We start from the raw sequence: 24,783 nt of genomic DNA, 5'->3' as shown, positions 1-24,783 counted from the left end.
AAAAAAAATAAAAATCTCACAGTTAGGAGTTTATCCTAAGGATATTATAAGTGTAATTTATAAAACAAATTACAAGATGATATGAAATAAATTAAGGGTAATATATTCTAGCATCCTGAGTTATTTGCTATAATGTGTTGAATGGGTGAAAAGGATAAATTTGTAAGTAAATGTATTACCTTAATCTGAGAAACACATTTGCAGGTACACTAGGCTATTATACTCAAAGATAAATATATATTGTTTATGTCACTCTGCCACTAATAAGTGCCCATTATGTACTTAAGATGTAAACAACCTGAAATTATAAATGTATTTATGTAAAATATAACTTGTAAATAAATTACATCTGTTATACACAGCCTTGTCTACTAGAAATGTGAAAAATGCTATAATATTAAACCCATATAATTCACAGCATGACTAAAATACCCAAATAAACATTAAAATCTCCGGCTGGGGATGTATGACATTGTTGAGTGCTGGCCTAGCATGCACAAGGCCTTGGCTTTGATCCCCAGCATTGAACAAAAAAATCAGCCAGCCACCAAAAAATAGAGAATGACAGCATTAGTCTCCCTGAGTCTCTCCAGAGTGCATGAACTATTTCATGTACACCATAAGGTTATTACCAATCAGGCAAAGGTTTCTGTGCTCAGTTTAGATAGAAATCACAAAATGGCAAAGTATAACTCTTTTGGCATTACCAGATTTCAGTTCTTAGTGCTAGCAGCTCTCAATACTACCACCTCTTAATGTTGCCAAATCTCAGTGTCACCAGCTCTTAGTGTTATCAGCTCAGCTAGGGGCTTTCTGCTCAACATAGAAATCATGAAAAGACAAAGCAAAAACCTCTGAATGAGGCTTTTTTGGGAGTTATGCTGAAGCACAAGGAAGATATCACACAGTACAGACTTCCTGGACTCTCTGAGGACATGAAGAGTGAAATGTATATAGGCAGAAGGGGCAATCTGGCACAGGCACAGTCAGCTATCCACCACAGAATTTATGCACTATTGTGCTGGTTCTTTGCACTGGCACCAGTTTTCACTTGACACAGTGATCTGTGCATGCATGTTGGGTCCTTTTACACTCAGCTGTTATGAGATGGGGATGTGCTCACTACCATCTCAGGAGATCAGGAAAAACTCTGGCAAGCCTCCAGGGTCTGGCAGTGGTGATTGCCTCAGCAGCGGCCAGAGTTGTGCTGGTGGGCAGCCACAGGAGCAGCTGCCCCAGAGCACCCAGGCCCAGTGGGGAATTGCTGGCCTCTGCAGCTGCCTCTCACCCCATCCTGATCCAACTCCAACAGCACTGTGATAGGCACGAGGCACTGTGCACAGTGCACCACAATCCAGCCTAGCTCTCCTACCCTTTGGCTAGGTGTGCCCACCCACATGCATCCAGGGACAGCACTAGCCGCCATCTGAGCAGTCCTGTTCAGGGTGAAGTGGTGTCCACTCCTGTCAGTCCAGGCATCTCTACCAGCCACAAAAACAACCCATATCCAAGAAAAACAGAAAAACATCATAAAGGGTGGGTTAGGGCCATCTTATTGTGTCTCAAAGTCACCGTGACTCCTTGTAAAGAACATTTATGGGGGCTGGAGATTTAGCTCAGTGGTTTCAGCACCTGCTATGCAAGTGCAAGGACCCAAGTTCAATCTCTGGTACCAAAAAAAAAAAGAACATTTATGAACAAAATATAATTTTAATGCAACCAGTAAACAGAGGCTGAAGGCTCATAAAGACTGACCACATCCTAGGAATAAAGTAGCACAAATCTTTCCTTTTGTTAGCTCTCATTGCCCTTAATTGATCAAGATTTTTTATCAACTTGTTAAATGAGAATAAATGTATACATGGCAGATGGTAAGTGGTTCACAGTTTTCTGGATGGCCTCTTCTTTTTTTTTTTTTTGGTACTGAGGATCGAACTCAGGACCTTGCACTTGCAAGGCAAGCACAGTGCCACTGAGTTAAAACCCTGGCCCTGAATTGCCTCTTCTGATTGACATCTTTGAACTGGCTGTTTGCTGTAACCTGTGGGTGGTCTCTCTAAAGGGAGACCTGAGACCCTGGAGAGCACAGACCTTTAAAGAAAGAAAAGGAGACAGCCTGGGGGATGAACAGCAGTTTATTCCTCTGACACTGTCCGACAATCACAAAGGAAAGAAGCAAGGCTTTTATACATGTAGGAAAGCAGCTTAGTTATTCTGGCTATTGTCTTTCTGATTTTAACCTCTGGTAACAAGTGACTTTAAGTGACTCATAAAAACTACAGGCGAATTTACAAGTCCCCCGCTTCTGTTCACCAATCCCATACATCAAAGAGCACATCACAGCCCTCTTCTTATCAGATGGTATCAAGAAAGCAGGACAACTTCAGCAGAAATCAAGTCCACTGGCCCACTGCAAACATCATAGATGTAAATTGTGAATCGTATCTCTCTCACCACCTGTTGAGTCATTGGGTCGAAGTCCTCTGATCCCGGACAATGCTTACTAAGAAAACTAGGAAAACCTGTTTTTCTCCTGTAGAACTTTTACAATGTCTCTTAAAGTTTCCTGGAATCCTTTTAACAAATAGACTTGTGGAAATTCCCAGAAATGACTTCTTAATTTTCTCAATTAACAAACTTCTTGTGATCAATTCTTATAACTAGATAGCTAAATTCTACAATTTCCCATAATTCCCCCTTTTTTATTTTATTTAGGCTAAATTCTTGATTATAACATCGAGAAGATCAAGAGACAGGATCTTGAAAGGCCAAGAAGGTAGACATCTTATGCCAGCTCAATTCGATGTTTAGTCCTTCTATAATTTTACAAAACAGCAAGAAATATAGTAAAAGAGGAAATAATATTGAAAAAATCATCTTTAAATCCATTAATCATTGTATAAAGGGAATAAAGATGGTTTCTGTTTTTGTTTTAGCATATAAGTAATTCCTTTTTTGGGGCACAATCCCATACATTAAGGTAGGCATTGTATGCCGCAACATGATAACAACAAACATGATAACAATTATGACTACAAGAAAAAGCTGTTTTAACCATTGCATATTAGGCAACCATTGGGTTAACCACTGAAACAAATCCCATCCTAATTTTTCATTATGTATTTTCTCTGTCAATTCTTCTAATTGTTTTATTTTTTCTTGAATCCCTGGGCTATTGTCAGTCATATTAAAACAGCACATATTTTTTATTTTTTCACATCCTTGATGATGGAACAGGAGAAAGTAATCTATTGCTGCCCTGTTGTCTAGTATAGCCTGTCGGTGTTCTTGTAACTCCTGATTAATTAATGCCAAGGCAGATGAGGTAGTGTTTAGACCTTTAATCACCTTGCATGCCAATTTTTGTACCACCTTTTCTTCATGAATTCCTATGGCAGACTGAGCAAGCACAGATACTATCATAGGTATCACTTGAACATCTGTCAAGAGACCTACATCATCATCACATCCTCATTCAGTATAGGGTGACCAATGTTTAATTCTTTTGGGTGCTACCAAATTTGTTTGATCTGGCAATACTATGGCCAAGTGACTTAGGCAGCACCAAGTCTCAGACAAGTAGGCAGGGATATAATTAAGCATTACTCCTTCACATGTATAAAACCATCCTGATGGTAAAGGTACATGACCATCATTATATATGATTTTTTGTTCCTCATAACAGGTCATTTTTTTCTAACTTTTGTAATCTTAGACATTTTGTAGTACAATTTTTATATATAGCACATTGTGTATTGCTTAACACGATCATCTGAGGTGTATATAACTTAATAGGATTTTTTGGTTTAAAATAAGAGGGAGGAGGCAGGTCTGCGGATGCCGTAGCAATGCCCTGAGTCATGCAGAACGCGCCAAATCAGCCTGCTGCAGACAGGCAGGTCTGTGGATGCTGTAGCAACGCCCCAAGTCACACGGTACATGCCGAATTAGCCTGCCTCCTGGCAGCAATCCACTGGACAGCCCCCCCCCCCCCGCTCCTCTGTACAGCCACCTGGTTCCACACTACAAAGACTCAGAGGACACTGGACCACCAGACCACTGTACTGGGTAAGTTGGAGTCATCTTCACCTCCCATCAGGACTGGGACTATCTTCAGGGTAAGGGCAACTGGAACCTGCAATACAACTCTGCAGAGTTCAACCCTACAGGAGGACAGGGAGCTCAACTTGGCACTTGCAGCCAGAAATCTGCCTGAATCTCATGGGCCTGCGACTAGCTTGCTGAGACTCATTGACTTATATCTGCACACTGCAACCCACATTGTCCATTGTGACAGCAGAGACATACCCTGAAAGAGGCCCTTCATCTTCATGGTTATTTTTTATTCCCAAAATTCGTTTTATTATTTTGGGTTTTTTCACTTTTGTTTTGCTCCTCTTATCTTTAATTTTTTCCCTACTCTTTGCAAATATTTGTTTTTCTCTCCTTTCTTTTCTTTTCTTCTTTCTTTTCTCTTCCCTTTCTCTCTCTTTTATACTCACTCTCTTGCTCCCCCACATAGTTCATCTTCCCTTTTTGTCCCTGTTTTGGTCCTCACATGGAGTTCTTCTTTATTTTCCTATTATTCTCTTTTTCCTTCTCACCTGTGTCCTCTGACCACACTGCTAACCTTCCCTTATCCTTCTTTCCATGTATCCCTCCCTCCCCAACCCCTTCTAACTCCCCATCCCAGAGGGTAAAGTTGTTATATTGAAGAGTTTATTCACTATATGTTGGGTTGGTCCTCGATCTTGATTTAATTCACACAGCTAAAGGTGATAGATTAATAACTACCACAAAATGTCATTTTCAAAGATGTACTTGATGCAATGGTGTTGCTGACTGTATCACTTGGGCTAAGGTGTTGGTACTAATCTAGTCAATGAACCTTCCTACTATAAGGAAAATGAGATAGCCTTAGAGTCATTAGAGACTCAAAATTTAAAGACCAGCTATATCTGGAAGACACCTCTGAGAAGCAATCATTCCATAAGGTTCTAATTACAAGCAACAAAGATACCTACAATTAGCAATTTCAAACTATCAACCCAGGAGCTAAACCAAGAACAGTACCAAAAACAAAAATGAGAAGACATTTAAGCAAGGCACAAACTCAGACTTCCACCCCACCAAGAGTAAATCCTGGGGGAAACGAGATGGAAAAGTCCCATAATCAGCCACCTGGATACCCTGAACTGATAGCACAGGAAGTAACAAAACAGAAGAATGAGGCTCTAGAAAAATTCAAAGCAGAAATAATCTCCCAGATATCCGCAGAGATGGTGACCAGAGTGAAAGACATGATTAGAGGATCTAGAACAGAAATAGATAAAAAAAAAAACAGATGAGCTCAGAAACATGCTGGAAGCCATGAATACCCAGCATAAAAAAGAAATGGAAACCATGATCGCCCAACATAAGAAAGAAATGGAATCCATGAAACAGATTCAAACAGATATTCAGGAGATCAAAAACTCCATTGAAAGTATCCACAGCAGATTAAGGGAATCTGAAGATAGAATATCAGATATAGAAGACAGGATTGCGGTTAGAGACCATGAAAATAGAGATTTCTTAAAAATAGTAAGGGACCATGAGAAATCAATCCAACAACTGATAGACAATGCAAAGAAGAATAACAAGACTGATAGGAGTCCATGAGAAAACAGGAGAAAGCACAACTGACATAAAAAAACTGTCCACAGAAGTAATAGTGGAAAACTTCCCAGACAGAGGTAGAGAATTGGACATACAGATAAGTGAGGCATATAGAACTACAACTAGCCATGATCAAAAAAAATCTACATCTAGGCATATAATAGTCAAGATCCCAGAAACCCAACAGAAAAACAAAATCCTACAGAAGTTAGATAAAAGAAACAAATCACCTACAAAGGAAAGCCCATCAGAATCACAGCAGACTTCTCAACACAAACCCTCAAATCAAGGAGAGCCTGGAGTGAAGTATTTCAAGCCCTAAAAGAAAATAACTTCCAACCTAGACTGTTGTATCCTGCAAAATTATCTTTCAAAATTGATGGGGAAATTAGATACTTCCATGACAAAGAACACTTGAGAAATTTCATGAACACCAAACCAGCACTACAAGCAATTCTAAACAATATCCTAGAAAAAGACAATGAAGGTCACAACTTCATGAGGCCCAACAGAGGGAAGCCACCAGGCAAGGTAAGACACTAAAGGGAAAGGGGGAAATAATAGGAAATAAAAGAGCCAACAAAAGTAAAACATCATGACAAGTATAAATCAATATCTATCAATTATAACTCTCAATGTTAATGGCCTCAATTCACCAATCAAAAGAAATAGACTGGCAGAATGGATTAAAAAGGAAAATGCAACAATATGCTGTATACAAGAAACACACCTAACTCAAAAAGAAACTCATAGACTGAAAGTAAAAGGATGGAAAACAGTTCTTCATGCCACAGGAACGTAGAAGAAAGGAGGGGTAGCAATCTTATTTGCAGACAAAGATTTCAAACCAAAACTGATTAAGAGAGACAAAGATGGTCACTACATCCTTGTGAAGGGAACAATCCAAGAGGAAGAGATGACAATCCTAAATATATATGCAACAAATACGAATGCCCCCAACTATACAAAACAAATATTAATAAACATGAAAAACCAAATAAACACTAACACAATTGTAGTGGGGGACCTCCATACCCCACTATCACAAATAGACAGATCATCTAGACAAAAAGTTAACAAGGAAATTCTAGAACTGAACCAAGCTATTGAACAAATGGACTTAATAGATGTTTACAGAGCATTCCACCCCACAAAATCGGAATACACATTCTTTTCGGCTGCACATGGGTCATTCTTCAGAATAGACCACATGCTAGCTCATAGAACATATCTAAGTAAATGTAAAAGAATAAAAGTTACCCCCTGTATATTATCAGACCATAGTGCAATAAAATTGGAGATCAATAACATAAGAAACCGCAAAACCCCAACAAACACATGGAAACTGAATAACACCCTCTTGAACAACCAATGCATCACAGAAGTAATTAAAGAAGAAATTAAACAGTTTCTACACGTAAATGAAAATGCCAGTACAACATACAGGAATCTATGGGACACAATGAAAGCAGTTCTACATGGGAAATTCATAGCAGTGAATGCCCATATTAGGAAAACAGAGAAAACTCAGATAAATAACCTAATGCAGAACCTCAAGCTCCTAGGAAAAGAAGAGCATAATGAATCCAAAGCTCATACAAGAAAGGAAATTATAAAGATTAGGTCAGAAATTAATGGAATGGAGACTAAGAGAACAATACAAAAAAAATCAATGAATCAAAGAGTTGGTTTTTTGGAAGAATAAATAAAATCAATAAACCTTTAGCCAACCTTATCAAAAAAAGGAAAGAAAAGGCATAAATACATGCAATTAAGAATGAAAAAGGTGAAGTCACAACAGATCCAACAGAAATCCAGAGGATCATCAGTACCTACTTCGAGAACCTCTACTCCAATAAAATGGAAAACACCAAAGAAATGGGCAGATTCCTAGATACATATGAATTGCCAAAGTTAAATGAAGAAGATATAGAAATTCTAAACACCCCAATCACAATGAGTGAAATTGAAAATGTAATAAAATATTTACCAACAAAGAAAAGCCCAGGTCCGGATGGCTTCACTGCTGAATTTTACAAGACATTTAAAGAAGAACTAACACCATTACTCTTTAAACTCATCAAGGAAATTGAAAGGGAAGCAATACTTCCAAATTCATTCCTGGAAGCAAGTGTTACTTTGATTCCAAAACCAGGGAAAGACCCAACCCAAAAAGAGAACTACAGGCCAATCTCTCTAATGAACATAGATGTAAAAATCCCCTCAACAAGATACTGGCAAACAAAATACAGAGGGTCATCAAGAAAATCATACACCCTGACCAAGTCAGATTTATCCCAGGGATGCAAGGATGGTTCAACATTCATAAATCAATAAATGTAATACACCATATTAACAGAGTCAAGGACAAAAACCATATGATCATCTCAATAGATGCAGAAAAAGCATTTGACAAAATCCAGCACCCATTCATGATAAAAACCCTACAGAAAATTAGAATAGAAGGTCTTTATCTTAATCTGATTAAGACTATCTATGAAAAACCAACAGCCAGCATCATACTAAATGGTCAAAAACTGAAAACTTTCACACTAAAATCAGGAACAAGACAAGGATGTCCACTGTCACCTCTCTTGTTCAATATAGTTCAATATAGAAAAGAGAAAGAAATAAAAGGAATAAAGATAGGAAAAGAAGAAGTTAAACTGTCATTATTTGCTGATGATATGATACTTTACATAGAAGATCTAAAAAACTCCGCCAGAAGACTTCTAGACTTAATTGACAGATTTAGTAGAGTAGCTGGATACAAGGTCAACACCCAAAAAACAATAGCCTTCTTGTACACAAATAACAGACTCACTGAGAGAGAAATCAGGGAAAGAATTCCTTTTACAATAGCATCCAAAAAAATGAAATATCTAGGAATCAGTCTAACAAAGGAAGCATAAGGCCTCTACACTGAAAACTACAGCACTCTGAAAAAAAGAGATCAAAGAGTTTACAAGAAAATGGAAAGACATCTGTTGCTCCTGGGTAGGAAGAACCAATATAGTGAAAATGGCCATACTTCCAAAACTACTATATAGATTCAATGCAATGCCAATTGAAATTCCAACAATATACTTCACAGAACTAGAGAAAATAATCCAAAAATTCATTTGGAACCAGAAGAGACCTAGAATAGCTAAAGCAATTCTAAGCAACATAGACATGGCTGGGGCTATCACAATCCCCAACCTGAAACTATACTACAAAGCTACTGTGATAAAATCAGCACAGTACTGGGAAAGGAACAAACCTGAGGATCAGTGGAATAGATTAGAAGATGCAGAAACAATTCCAGACATGCTCAGCCACCTCATCTTTGATAAAGGAGCCAATCATCATCATTGGAGGGAAGATAGCCTATTTAATAAATGGTGTTGGAAAAACTGGATTTCAACCTGCCAAAGATTGAAACCAGACCCATACCTCTCACCATGCACTAAACTAAGATCAAAGTGGATTAAAGATCTAAATATTAAGACAGAAACACTAAACTTGCTGGAAGATAAGTTAGGTAGAACTCTTGAAGACATTGGCATAGGAAAAGACTTCATGAACAAAACCTCAGCAGCATGGGAACTCCCAAAAAGAATCAACAACTGGAATCTCATCTTATTAAAAAGCTTCTGCACTGCAAAAGAAACCACCAACAGAACTAATGACAGCCTACAATATGGGAAAAAGTTTCAGCAGCTGTACCTCAGACAAAGGACTACTATCTAGAATATATAAAGAACTGAAAAATATCAGACCCATCAGATTTAAAGACCCAATTCAAAAATAGGCATCTGAACTGAACAGACATTTCTCAGACAAAGAAAGCAGCAAATAAACATGAAAAAATGTTCAACATCACTCGTCATTCGAGAGATGCAGATGAAAACAACACTGAGATTCCACCTCACTCCAGAAAGAATGGCTGCTATCAAGAAATCAACAAATAACAAATGCTGGCGGGGTTGTGGGGAGAAAGGAACCCTTCTCCATTGCTGGTGGGAGTGCAAACTGGTGCAACCACTGTGGAAGTCAGTATGGAGATACCTCAAAGAACTAGGACTAGAGGTCCCATTTGACCCAGCTATTCCCCTCCTGGGGATCTTCCCAAAAGAATTAAAAGAATCATACCACAGTGATATATGAGCACCCATGTTCATAGCAGCACAGTTTGTAATAGCTAAAGCTTGGAAGCAGCCCAATTGCCCATCAACTGGAAACTGGATAAAGAAAATGTGGGGTTTTTAATAAAATGGAGTACTACTCAGCCATAAAGAATGAAAAACTAGAGTCATTTATAGCTAAATGGATGCATATCGAGGCCATACTCTTAAGTGAAAAAAATAGGACACAAATGTGTAAATACCAAATAGTTTCACTAGTGTGAGAAACTGATAGTGTAAACAAGGGTTAAAATGATTAAAATGAATAATTGATAATTTGAAATAGGAAAAAAGGTCCAAAGACGAAGGAGTGAAGGAAGGGGAAGGGGAAAGGAAAAGAGGGAAAGGAAAAACTATGAGAAAAGAAAAAAAAAAAAGGAAATGAAATCTATGTAATAGGGAAGGGCGGAGGGAGTGAAGGGTGCACAGGTAATGGGGAAAAAAAATAAGAACCAAGATATATCATGTACAGGTACAAACACCCAATGATAAATGTAAACGAATTGTATACCTAAAATGTATCAATAAAAGAACTAAAAAAAAAAAATAAGAGGGAGTCCCCCAATTGTAACTATCTTCATACATAAGTTTTTTTCTGGGATGTCTTTAAACAGGGTATAATGTTGCATCAGGCTCAAGGGAGTGCACACCGGGAAGAGACAACTCCCTAATACTTAATGTAAATTTACATCTACATTTAAACAGAACTCAGACAAATTAAGTGATTGTGCCAGCTGAATCCAAACATTACCAGCAAGGTCTAATTGTTTTGGGGGTAATATTGCCAATGTTCCAGAAAATAATGACTTAAAAATAATGATCATAATAAATGCCGAATTACGGGTCAATATAGCAAACATCATTCCCAACAAAAGTAATCCATCAGTTTCCCTTTTTACCTCTTGGACTTTATAAAAGTTTTTGTTTGAATCTAAGAACATTTTGTTAGACTAGAGAGGGAGAGTCCAAAAGGAATCATGAGTATATATTATAGGTTTTACATTTACCCAATCTTTAATTATAACAGTACTAGTACCATTTTGAGGGGCCAAATAATCACAGTCCAACATATTTACACCTACCTGAGCAGTAGATGAATTTACTAGAGATATCATAGTAAGGAAGAAAAGTACTGAGCATCTAGGCTCGGGGGGCCGGGCCCATAGATGACATGTAGTCTCGAGCCTTTGTTACCAGATTAGTTAACATATTCCAATCAGGGAATTTGGACTGGTATTTAGCACGAGGCATTTTCTTTCTTTTTCTCTTTGGTTTAAGAGAGAGCTTTCTAATTTTTTGAACAAGCACTTCTTCCGATCTTTCTGGAATAGTGCTTAAAGGTCGTTTAAGCACTATTTGTTTTTGGAGACCCATTGTCCAGGTTAATGTCTTGATTCCGGAATTTAATTCTTTGTTCAGGAAGCCAGATTTGGGTTGTTCTGCCATCTGTGGAAATACAAGCATATCCCTTCCCCTTTGCAAACATTTGTCCTGGTGTCCAATTATCATGATCTAATTTTACCCAGACTGGTTGAGGTGATTCTGAGTCAATTTCTTTAAAACGTTTTTCAGCCCGAGATTCAATGTCTCCTTGTGGCAAATTTTAAAAATTTAATGTAAGGTCTGGGGATTTAGCTCAGCGGCTCTGGCGCCTGCCTCACAAGCAGAAGGACCCGAGATCAATCCCTGGTACCAAACAAACAAACAAACAAAAATGTAATGTAAATAAAGTAATATGTAAAAGTTGATGTGGTGTTTGTATTAATTGTTTCATAAATTTCTTATAGGTTACATTTTGTCCTTCACCTAAGGAATCAATTTCCTTTTCCCTATATTCCCCCTTTTTTATTTTATTTAATTGTAATTTCAATGTATGATGAGCTCATTCTACAAGTGCTTATCCCTGAGGATTATAAGGAATGCCAGTAATATGTTTAATATGATATTCTTGTAAAAATTTTTAAAATTTTAAGCTACTATGCGCAGGTCCATTATCTGTATTTATAGATCCAGGAACTCCCATTATAGCAAAACATTTTAATAAATGAACAATAACATGTTTAGTTGATTCTCCTATATGAGCAGAGGCCCATAATGAATTTGGAATAAGTATCAATGCATACATGTAAATAACAGAATTTGCCAAACGGAGGATAATGAGTAACATCCATCTGCCAAATTTGATCTGGTTTTAAACCTCTTGGATTAATTCCCATTGGCCCTTGCTTTAAGTGTAGTGGATAACAAATTGGACATGATCTAATAATTTTATGGGCTTGGGAATATGGAATTTTATATCTTTGATGTAGCCTTCCTGCATTAGTATGTAAAGTATCATGTTCTTGTTGAGCATTGTTGAAATAAATTAAATCTTTGTTAGGACGTGCCAATCTATCTGCTTGATCATTGCCAAAAGTTAAAGGCCCAGGCAAATTGGAATGCAGCCTTATATGAGTAATATAGATAGGCTGTTGTCTTTTTCTGATCAAGGCTTGAATTTCTTTAGTTAGAAATTGTATTATGGATGAAGAGATGTATATACCAGCAGTTTCTAATTGATTAATCAAATTAACCACATACATTGAGTCTGCAACAATATTAACAGCTACATCAGGCTTCCATTGTAACAGAGCTAAGACAGCAAACAATTCATTTTGTTGTGCCATATGATATGGGGTTAATATAACCTTTTGTTCTTTGGGTGACCATATAGCAGCCTGTTTTTCCTTGGTGCCATCTATAAAATAAGTTTCTGTTTTTGTAAGGGGTTCAGTAACAATGATTTTATTAATAATCCATTCTGTCATGATAAGAAAATTCCACATTTTTCCTTTAGGGTAATGAAACATTATATTTCCAAAATAGTCTGCTAATGCTAATTGTAAAGTATCTGTTTTCATTGTTTCCTCAAATTGTTCTTTGGTAAATGGTAAAATAACATTATTTGGTTCTTTTCCTAACATTTGTTTGCTTCTGGCTCTTCCTCCTAAAATTAATTTACCAATTATACTAACATATGAATTAATAGAAGAAGAATATTTATGTTTAGAATGTATCCATTCTAAAATTCCTTGATCTTGAATCAAAACTGCAGTAGGATATAATTTAGTGGCAAGGATCATGAGTCCTATAGCCAATTCTGGATCAAATCTTGTTAGCATATTATTTTTAAAAGCTTGTTCTACCAATTGTAACTCTTTTTCACCTTCTGGAGTAAGAGTTCTGGGGCTGTTTAAATCTAGATCTCCTTCAAGAGTATTAAATAAATTTGTTAAATTGCCAGTAACAATGCCTAAGCAGGACAGACCCAATTAATATTACCTAACAATTTTTGAAAATCATTTAATGTTTTGAATTTACTTTTATCAATGGTAATTGATTTGGGAATTATTTGTGTATTGGTAATTTGAAAACCAAGATATTCATAAGGTGTAGTCTGTTGAATTTTATCTGGGGCTGAAAAAAGTCCAGCCTCCATTAATGTCTCTTGGACAAGAGAAAAAATTTCTGAAGCCTTTTGTCTATCTATATGGGCTATCAAAATATCATCCATGTATTGAATTATCATAGCTTCTGGATATTTTTGCCTAACAGGTTGTAAAATGATACCTACAAAGATTTGACACATTGTAGGGGAATTCATCATTCCCTGTGGTAAAACTGTCTATTTATATTGTTCTAAAGGTGCCTGAAAATTAATGGAGGGAATGGAAAAAGCAAATCTAGCAGTATCATCAGGGTGTAATGGGATAGAATAAAAGCAATCTTTAATATCTACAATAATTAAAGTCCAATTTGTTGTTATGGCTATTGGGGATGGCAGTCCAGGTTGCAGAGCTCCCAACAGTAACATAGTATTATTTACTTTTTTGAGATCAGTAAGCATTTTCCATTTACCTGATCTTTTTTTAATAACAAACACAGGAGAATTCCAAGGGGAAAAAGAGGGTTGAATATGTCTTAATTTTAATTGTTCTTTTACCAGTTGTTTAAGAACCTCCAGTTTTTCTGCTGTTAGGGGCCACTGATCTACCCAAAGAGGGTCATCATTTTTCAATTTAATTTAATGGGTCCTGTAGACTTTACAATGGCCCCTGTCCAAAATATCTTAAACCAGATTTGTCATTTGGGCTTTGTCCATTATTGGGAATGGGAGTAATTAATCCCTGTTCATTCTGTCTAATGCCTAGACCAGGGTTGTAACCCATTTTTTCCATCATTTTTTGACTTTCCTTAGAGTAGGAGTTTTGAAAAGGTATAACTAGATGGGCATGAAATTGTTGTTATAATTCTCTTCCCCATAAGGTTATAGGTAATGGCATAATCCTAGGCCTAATAGTTGCTAATTGTCCTTCTGGCCCTTCAGCCCTATATATATGAACAGCTCTTTGAATCTTTTTTATTCCTTGTGTTCCTACTCCTTGAATATGACACGGCTCTTCTTCTATTGGCCACGATCTAGGCCAGTCTTTTTCTGATACAATAGAACAGTCTGCTCCGGTGTCAGCTAATCCATTAAATAATTTGCCATTGATTTTTATTTTTAATGAAGGTCTCTGATCAGTAAGTTTTTCAACCCAATTTACAGATAAATCAGTGTTTCTAAAACCTCCAATTCTCATTTTATCTGACGATCCAATGGCTTTATAAGGTAACACTAATATTTGAGCTATTTTATCACCCCTTTTAATAGGCCAATGGACAGGAGAAGACATCAATATTATTATTTCTCCTATGTAGTCAGAATCAATGAGTCCTGTATGAACTATAATACCTTTAGATGTTAGGCTAGACCGTCCTAGAATTAAAGCACAAAAGTCTTTTGGTAGAGGCCCATAAATTCCTGTTCGAACTCTAGCAGGTAAGTGTCCGGGTGAGAGAACAATGTCTTCCAAGGCAGGAATGTCTACAGCGGCACTTCCTGCAGTGGCAGGACACAGTGATAAGAGGGAAATTTTGAATCAGAGGATTGTTGATAGGCTTTATCATCTCCCAATTTTGACTTGCCTGGGGGACTGGGATAACCCCCGGGAAGCAGTTTCCTGACTTTACTTTTTCTGTCAAGGGATTTCCCTCAATATCAAACTTAGATCTACATTCATTAGCAAAATGTTTTACCTTTTTGCATCTTGGACATAACCCAGGTCCCTTATTTTTCTTTGTAGGGTTTTTTGGACTAAATGATGGTTCGTTCTTTGACATAGGGCAATTTTTTTTTATATGTCCCTGTCTTCAACATTGAAAACATCCTGAAGATAATTTTTGTTTGTTAGAGCTTAAGGCCTGAGTCAAAAAAGTTGCATGTATTTTAGCTTTATAAGTTTCTGATCCCTGTTCTCTACAAGCTTTAATATAATCATATAAAGAACCCGAGTCTTTTATAAGTTCGATAAGGCGATGGCAATCAGCATTTGCATTTTCATAGGCCAACATTTTTAACAACATTTGTCAAGCCTCTTCTCCTTCTACTTGTCTTTGAATAGCTCCCTCTAATTGAGAAACAAATTCAGTATATGATTGGGAGTTTCCATGTCTAATATTAGTACAAGCTCCCCTAGGAGACCCTTTAGGAGTTATTTTTTTGAAAGCCATCATACAAATGCGAGCAGTTTGCTCAATTTCCTCCGGATGGAGCTATGCCTGAGCAGCATTAATATTAAATTGTCCATCTCTTGCTAACATATCAGCAGTGATATGTTGATAGTTAACGTTGGCCATATTACGTCGTACCTGTTCTTTAATTCCTTCTTGACACCACATTTTCCATTCCAAGAATTGAGAAGGTGGCAACAAAGCTTTAGCCAATAAATTCCAATCATAAGGTGTCAAATGGCCCACAGTTCCAGGTAAGTTTCCAATTAGTCCTAACGTATAATCACTCTGTATACCATAATCCATTGCAACCCTTTTTAAATGTCTGAAAACATTTAAATCCCAGGGTTGATATTGCCTGTGGCCCTGTGCATTTATCATAATAGGATAAGCCATTTGTGTGGCTGATAGTTCATCCTCAAAACTTAAAGTTTTTAAAGTAGTTTCAAATTTTGTTTGGTCAGGCTGAATGTGCACAGGAAAATCATATTTTTTAGAATGAACCTGAAAACTTTTTTGTGAATAGTAATCTTCCTCATTCTCATCTTCCCCTGAGCTACTTTTTGAGGAGGAAAAAGAATCAGTATTAAATTCCTGTCTTTTGCGATTTCGGAGAGGATATGATTTTGTCATCGGCTGTTTTCTAGATTTGGCTTTTAAAAATTTATTATTGTTCTTAACTAACGGCATAGGCTGATCTATGGGTCCTGAAAGATCTTGTTGCATGGGCATAGTTTTATTAGACATTTTTGCTCCTTGTGCTGAGGAACAAAGGCTTCTAATTTTTCCTTTGGCTGGAGTTAGCATAGAAGGAGCCGAGGGTATAACTTGAGGGGGAGGTAAAGGAGCCAAAGGACAAGGAAACCCTTCAACAGATTTATCATCCTTATCCTGAGATATAATTTGAACTAAATCATTTGTCGCATTTTTCTCATCTTCCTCAATTAAACCTTGTTCTTTAAGAGCTAATTTAGCCTGATCTGATAACTCTGTTCGTGCAGTTAAGCCTTCAGCACAACGAAGGACAAGCTGGATTGCAATAGCAGTTCCCCAAAACCTGTCATCAATCATCACTCCTTTTCTACAAGCCTTTCGAACACAAGCAAGCACTTCACTCCATTTATCCTCGGACCAGCCCTCCTTGAACTCAGCCAAATTATAAAATCCATTTGCTGTATGCAAACATCATTTTAGAGCCTCCTTATGGATCTTAAATCCAAACCTCTTTAATAAAAGTTTAAGGTTTGAAATGGCTTCACCAAACTGTGAAGACCCCTGTCCCATTGTTACCCAGAAATTCCTGAGTCTTCCCCAACTCACAGAATGCTGATAGCTCCCTTATTTTCACCTTACCTCCGCTGAGAGGATTCGAGGTCCCTGTTCGGGTGCCACTTGTGGGTGGTCTCTCTAAAGGGAGACCTGAGACCCCGGAGAGCACAGGCCTTTAAAGAAAGAAAAGGAGACAGCCTGGGGGATGAACAGCAGTTTATTCCTCTGACACTGTCTGGCAATCACAAAGGAAAGAAGCAAGGCTTTTATACATGTAGGAAAGCAGCTTAGTTATTCTGGCTATTGTCTTTCTGATTTTAACCTCTGGTAACAAGTGACTTTAAGTGACTCATAAAAGCTACAGGCGAATTTACAAGTCCCCCGCTTCTGTTCACCAATCCCATACATCAAAGAGCACATCACAGCCCTCTTCTTATCAGATGGTATCAAGAAAGCAGGACAACTTCAGCAGAAATCAAGTCCACTGGCCCACTGCAAACATCATAGATGTAAATTGTGAATCGTATCTCTCTCACCACCTGTTGAGTCATTGGGTCGAAGTCCTCTGATCCCCGACAATGGTTACTAAGAAAACTAGGAAAACCTGTTTTTCTCCTGTAAAACTTTTACAATGTCTCTTAAAGTTTCCTGGAATTCTTTTAACAAACAGACTTGTGGAAATTCCCAGAAATGACTTCTTAATTTTCTCAGTTAACAAACTTCTTGTGATCAATTCTTATAACTAGCTAGCTAAATTCTACAATTTCCCACAGTTTCCTAAACCAAATATCTAAATTAAGGAACACTCTGACATATAATTGGTATTTTGTTTAAATAGATCACTTATTCATGAAAGTTCACCAATTATGTGTATGGCAGCACTGTTTGGAATGAAACACATGATTGAGGTATCAATCACTCAGGATTACCCAAATAATTTATGATAAATCCATATGATGAAGTAAAATATAGTCAAACTTTTAAAATGAGACTTTTTTAGCCAGAAGTGGTGCTGCACACCTGTTATCCTAGCACTCAAGAGGCCAAGGCAGGAGGATCACTGTGAGTTCGAATCCAGCCTGGGCTACATAGTGAGTTTGAGGCCAGCGTGAACTACATAGAGAGACACTGTCTCAAAAAAAAGTCTCATTTTATTTATTTATTTTTTAATTTTTTTTTTTTTGAGGCAGGGTCTCCCTTTGTAGTTCAGGCTGGCCCTGAACTCACTATGCAGTCCAGGCAGGCCTAGAACTTGCAGTGATCCTTCTGCTTCAGCCTCCTGAGTGCTGAGATCACAGGCATGCACCACCACACCTGGCTTTAAAGGAGACATGTTTTTGTGTGCTCTTTTAAAAGAACTCTAAGCAATATGTATCATGTGAAAAAGCACTGTATGTTTCCATAGCTACAGTACAATCCTATTCTGATTAAAGAACTAAAGTTTATAAATGACAAGTTTTATAGAGTCACTTCCATCAGAATGATTGAGGGAATTTAAAAGAAAAATCCCTTAACTCCAAACAGATAAAATGATAAATACTGTATATTCCACATATGTATAAAAAAAGCCATATTCACAACACAAAAACAAGCATCTTCTTGAATTGGAAGTGGAAATATTATGGTTGGGGATGAAAACACAGCTCTGCTGGGCCACAAGGCAAGAAGTAGCAGCTACCAAGAACTCAGGCCCTTTTGAGACTCACTGGATGCCCTGCTGCATGACAGGTGGCTATGACTCTGTGACTCCTGGTTGGGCTCCTTGCCTGGACTGATTGCAAAGAACAGAGAGAACCAGACTAGCTAACTCTCTAGGCTACTGTGACTAAGCCTGCAGCTGACCAAGGCTGGACCTGGAACATCTCCTCTGAAAATTTCTGCTGTATGTCAAGTGTAATTTCTGGTTGTGAACTGTGGAGACTATTTCAAAGCCATTCACCATGCAGGAACAGCTGGCAGAGAGGGAAGACTACAACTCGAGAGCAAACTGGCACATTTAGCACCCATTACACCCTTTTCCTAATGAAGCTGGCTATTCTGGAATGCTAAAAACTACATTCTCCAAACTCCCTATTTTCAATTAAATGGCTACCTAAGAAACCTGAATTGAAATGGGCTTTAAATTTGGGAAGGATGGAGAATTCTGAGTGGAAGGAGTTTACTTTTCTAAGGTGAACTGTGACAGAGTCCTTGGGGCTTCTCTTTGGGGGAGCTTGCTGTAGTTGTGACCTCAGTTTTGCTGATACCAACACAGTAGCATGCTTCTGGAGGCCAGGAGCTGCTCCTAGAACTTCTGCCTAAAGCAATGGCTCTCAGTTAAGTATATTGGCATCTGGGGAAATCTTTTTTGCACAGGCTTGTTCTAGTCATTGTAGAATATTTAGCTAGGGAGACACCTCCCCCAAAATGCTCATAGCGTCCCCAACCATTGTCACAACCAAAATGCCCCCACATATTATCAAAAATCTGGGGAGACAGTATGAACCATGGCAAAAACCAGCCCCTTAATCACATTGTAAGCCGCCTAACACCAACCATAAAACCCCCAGAAGTTTTTCTGTCATGCACAATGAACCCTCCAGGACACACTTGTACCAGAAACTCACATACAGACAAGCTAGTAAACTAAAATTTCAAAGTTCATCATGAATAAAAGACAATAAGCTCAATAAACAAGAGAAACCAGGCACAGTGGTACATGCCTGTAATCTCAGCTTTTGGGAGGCTGGGGTAGAAGGATCACAAGTTCCAGCTCAGCCTGGGCAATTTGGCAACTTAGCAAGACCCTGTCTCAAAATGTAAAAGGGAGCCAGTATATCTGGGGATCAGCTCTGTGCAAAGTCCCTGGTTCACTCTCTGGTACCACAAAAAAAAATTTATATATTAATATATATAAATAAACAGAAGAATTCTCTCTAAAGTAAATAGAAATAATTAGCCACCTGAAAAAATGTATTTTACAAAGTATGTATGTTTAAAATCCTCAAAGATAAGGAAACTAATGAGACATGACAACTAAATCCAATAAGCAATCTCAATTGGAATTATTTTTAAAAACTGTAAAGGACAGGGCCAGGGATTTAGCTCAGTGGTTTCACCACCTGCTGCACAAGCGCAAGGACCTGAGTTCGATCCCCAGTACCAAAAAATACCCCAAAAAACTATAAAGGACATTATTGAGACAACAGGAGATATTTGAATGTGAACTGTATATTACACAATAGTTTTGAATCAATGACTAATCTCCTGAGTTTGATAACCATGTTGTGATTATTTAGGAGACTGTTTCTGCTCTTAGAAGATGTGTACAGAAGCTTTTAGGAGTAAAGAATCACAATGCAAAAAAAAAAAAAAAACCACAATGGACTAAGTGCGGTTGCACTTTGGGGTAATCCAGCTACCCCAAAGGCTGAGGCAAGAGGATGGCAAGGACCTTAAACCAGAGCCCTGGGTCCAATTCCCAGCATTAAAAAAAGTCACAATGTCAACATGGAGAAAGAGAGAGAGAAAGAATCAGTATTCAGCTGAGGTTAAATATCACCATCAAAGAATGAAATCCTGATGCAAGAATTAATATGAAATTTTATTATAATTCCATTATGAAAATAAATTTAATTGCCCTTTTTTGGAGACAGAATTTCACTAAGTCTCTAATTTCCCCAGACTGGGTTTAAATTTGCAATCCTCCTGCTTCAGCTTCTCAGAGCGCTGGGATTACAAGTATATGCTGCCATGCCCAGCTGGTTGTCATTTTCTTCAAGTGTGATAGCAATGTGCTGAAACAGTTTCTCAGCACCATCACTAAGGTACTAGCTTGAAGCTCATTTTAAAATAACACAAGTAGAGGAATGACTTCTCAAATTTTTATTTTGAGCCAGGTGTGGTGGTACACACCTGTAATCCCAGCACCCGGAAGGCTGGGGCAAGAGGATCACTGTGAATTTGACACTGGCCTGTGCTACTGTAGTAAATTGAAGACCTGAACTACATAGTGAGACCCTGTCTCCCCCCAAAAAAGCCAAAAATAATGATAATAATAAAAAAAATTTATTTTGAAATGATTTCAAACTTAGAAATTTGAAGAATAAGAGCACTTTTAAATACTTTGTATCCAGCTTTACCAATTTTTAGCATTTTTCACATTTGCTTTGTTATCTTTTCCTTTGAAAAATTTTTAATAAAATATTAATAGTTACTAAATTAATAAAATATTTATATACTCTATGCATGTATATATTATACATATATCATACACATAAAATATAATTTAATTTACTTTTCTGAAGAGCTTGAGAGGTTATATACATCATGCTATTATACTGCTTAAAATTTGGGGGTGTATCTTATAAGAATAAGGAAAATTTCTAAGATAACCAGCTATCAGCTTCAAAAAATCTATGTTTACAATTTATCTTTTGTTTTCTTTTGTTTTTTGTTTCTTTGACACAGAGACTTACTATGTAGCCCAAGCTGGCCTCAAACTCACTATTCTCCTGCCCTAGCCTCCCTAGAGCTGAGATTGCAGACATGCCCCACCACATCCAGCCCATCTATCTTTTAACAAAGATAAAACATTATCTGCCATCTGTATTCCAGTTTTGGTAATTGCCCCCAAAATGACCATTATAGCTCTTTTCCCGCCTTGAGGGCAGGCTCACGATTTGCATTAGTTGTCTGTCTCCTTAAAATTCTATAATCTGGAACAGTTTCTCAGTCTTTATTGGAAAAATACCTGACTTTGGGAGGCAGCATCTGGGCAGCGCAGGGGCTGGGGGAGAAAGGGGTTGGGAGAGTAGGAGAAAGTGGTGGGTGAGGGTGGGGAACAACTGACTTATTTTGCAAAGCAGGCTATAATACGGGTATGTATTATATAACTTATTTGGGTTTGTCAGTGTCAACATATTTTTAGAATCAAGTCAAACAACCCCAGCCAGAACACTGCATAGGTGACATTACGTGTTTCTCAGGGTAGTATATCTGGAGGAACACCACATTTTTTTTTGGTATCTCCCCTGCTCCCCCGGACCTTTCAATTGTGAGGCAGGCAGTGGAACCACTGAGCTAAATCTCCAGCCCAACACCACATTCTTAGTGTGGAGGACACTAATTTTGACCACCTAGTCAAAGTGCTGTCTGGTGTTCCACAGTGCATTACAATTTACCCTCTTGCAACTAATAAACCAACTATAAGGAGACACTTCACATATGGGGCTGGGGGGTGAAGAGTGCTTTTTAGTATTCAAGAGGTCCTGGGTTTGATCTCCAGCACCACCTAAAATAATAAATAATAAAAATAAACTATGTACCGATCCTATTCCTTCCCTCTTAGAATTATCATTTACCGATGATTCTTGCCCAAGCCAATTTTTACTATAAAAGTTTTAAAATAGTTCTTTTCCAACTTCAACAACTCCCTCCATCTTTATCTACTGGCATTCTCTCTTCCCCTCTATTCATTTACTTAATTATGTATGTATTACCAGTGTGGACTCATGGATTCCTACCTTTTTAGTATGGGCTTAAGGGTTCCTATTTTCAATGGTTTACATTTCATTCCTATCCTAAATTATTTTGGTCCTTATGCTGTCCCAGATTTAGCCAGCCCAAGCCTCTTCACGTTGGCTCCTGTGTGTCCTTTGACAAACTCCTAACATTGTTAAGCATGCCATAGCTCTGATGTTCATCTTTTAATTCTTCCTGCCTCAATCCTGGGATAAAATCTGCAGTGAGTCAAAGGAGTCTTGTTCCTTTTAGTGAGAAAGGTATTGGAAGATCAGGGCATCTGTTGCTCATCGTTATCAGGACGACTTCATTTCCAGGCTCTCTTGTGCCTGTGGTTCTGCCATTTCAGAGCCTTGCTTCTGGTGATGTTGACACAAGTTATTGACACAGCCTTCCTTTCTAAAAGTATTGAATTAAGCAACAGCTCCCAGAGTTAAAGATTTGGTCATTGGTAATAATGGAGGATTAAAAATGGCCACAAATTATTTGCAGCCAGACTGATTAGGCAGTAAGAGTTTAACCACTTCTTGAATCTTAGTTAGCCTGATGGCTTGTGTTTGTTTGTTTGTTTTTCCAGTACTGGAGTTTGAACCTGGAGCCTTCACATTGAGCTACATCCCCAGTCCCCTCTCCGGGGTTGTGTGTGTATGTGTTTGTTGTTGATGTTTTTTGTTTTTTGTGACAGGATCTCATTATGTATTTCAGGCTGGCCTTGAACTCACAGTAATCCTCCTGCCTCAGTCTTCTGAGTGCTGGGATTAGAGGTATGGACCACCAAACTCAGCTAGCCCAGGTTAGCCTCTCTGAGGATAAAAGACCGCATGAAAAGAGCTCTGCCTACAGCCAGCACCATCTTTCTGTCATATGAGGAAGCCAACTTGTGTCACCTAGCCCCAGCTGGATTGCTAGATGGCTACAACTACATGAGCGTTCCAAGGTAACTACCAGAAGAAATGAAACTTTATATACTTCTGGAAGATGTCTAGATGTCTTCAGAATATTTTCAAAAGCAGATTACAATTGTTCTCACTTTTTTTCCCCAGTCTATGTAGCTCAGACTGGCTCGGAAGTTGAAATTCTCCTGCCTCAGTTTTCCTATGCCACCATACCGGACTCTCTCACGTAGTTTTTAAACTTTTAATTTCCACACTGCAAAATATAATCTTGAATGTTAACCTGCCTGGCTTGAGAGACACTTAGATTCTTAAAGCATAGCTCTTGGGTGTGTCTGGGTAGGTCAAAGTCCCCAGTCCCTTCTTGGGGCTTTCCTTACTCTCTGCTTCCTTGATGCCATGAGTTAACAGCTTTACTTCACACTGGCCTTCCACTCTGATGTTTCTGCCTTGGAGCCAGCCATGTACTGAAACCCGATACTGAGACAAAATAAACCTTTGCTCCTTTAAATTGTGTACATTAGGTATTTTGTCCTAGCAACAGAAAGCAAATACATATAATTATGCTTTATAATTTGTACTGCATATTTATGATCGATATACCAACAAGCATACAATTTATACAGAAGTATACAGATTGTAAGTATACAATTTGGTGTGTTTTTACAAACTAGACACATGCAATCAGCGAAGTAGGTTGTGAATATTTCACATGGTTTGTGATTTCTCTCTCCACTTTTGTTTATGGTAATCTTTTCATTCAAGTACTTTTTGTTTATGTGTTTGTTCTGTGGTACGGGTGTTGAACCTAAGGGTGCTCTACCACTGAACTACATCCCCAGCCTTTGCTACTTTTTATTTTGAGACAGGTTCTCACTAACTTGCCCAGGCTAACCTTAAACTTGTAGCTTGTAGCTCAACCCCTGGAGTACCTGGGATTTCAGCACTGTGCCATCATCCCTGGCTGTTGGTTTTTGTTTTATTTTGTGCTACTGGGAATCAAACCCAGGGTCTCAGGCATGTTTGGCAAGCCCTCTACATTGAGGTATATCCCAGCCCCCCCCCTTAAGTGTGTCTATATAGGAAAATTTATTGCTATTTCCCTTTATATTTTGCTTAGAAATATCTTCTCCACTCCAAGATTGTATATAAAACAAAACAAAACCAAAACTCCTTGAATTTCTTTTACCACTTTATGATTTCATTTTTAATACTAAAATATTTTGTAAGTTTACAATGTATTTTTAGGTTAGGATGGTGGAATGCTCATATTTTCATTATTTTTATATTTCTTATCATATTTTTTCCTATTAAACCTTGCCACATCTTTTATGAGAACGCGAAACCACAGGACTTTATTCTGGGCAGGCTATCTCTCCATGGCCTAAGACCTGAAGCAGAGCTATTGCCAGTATTACTATTCTTTGGGGTCTTCCCCCAGTCCTGAAACTTCAACTGAGAGCAGTTACAGGAAAGAAATAAGGCTCTAGTATTTCTGAGTACTAACCTCTTGAGATTAGATAATATGCGGAGCCGAGGTAGAGGCTGTGAATCTGTCTTGGTTAGCCAGGCTGTGTTAACTTTAGGGTTTATTTCCTTCTGTCACCGAGAGGACTCAAGCTTTCCCTGAGTGCTGTGTACTACAGAAATGGGGTTATAGCCGCCCAGCCCCGCCTCCCTCCCACTCCCTATTGCCCATCCTT

General features: G+C 38.0%; 1 protein-coding gene across 9 annotated transcripts in view; it reads right to left on the bottom strand.

Annotated features, from left to right (window-relative positions):
• Os9 (OS9 endoplasmic reticulum lectin) overlaps positions 1-24,783 on the bottom strand; it is a 109,107-nt gene that overhangs the window by 83,041 nt on the left and 1,283 nt on the right. For 2 of the 9 annotated variants that reach the window (XM_087192207.1, XM_087192209.1), the window contains exon 1: positions 24,588-24,708. The exons of 4 other annotated variants lie outside the window; for them this stretch is intronic. The gene's annotated coding sequence lies outside the window, so the exon portion shown is untranslated. Of the gene's footprint in view, positions 1-16,769; positions 16,926-24,587; positions 24,709-24,783 lie in introns of those variants that run through there. 3 more of the 9 variants (XM_087192204.1, XM_087192208.1, XM_087192205.1) reach the window with 2 other exon arrangements.

The sequence above is a fragment of the Heterocephalus glaber genome, unplaced genomic scaffold (genome assembly GCF_053883595.1).
Source record: "Heterocephalus glaber isolate CG9 unplaced genomic scaffold, H.glaber_assembly_v1.0 deba00001569, whole genome shotgun sequence".
Classification (NCBI taxonomy): Eukaryota; Metazoa; Chordata; class Mammalia; order Rodentia; family Bathyergidae; genus Heterocephalus; species Heterocephalus glaber.
The sequence above is the reverse complement of the archived record's forward strand: the minus strand, read 5'-3'. Positions and strand labels throughout refer to the sequence as shown.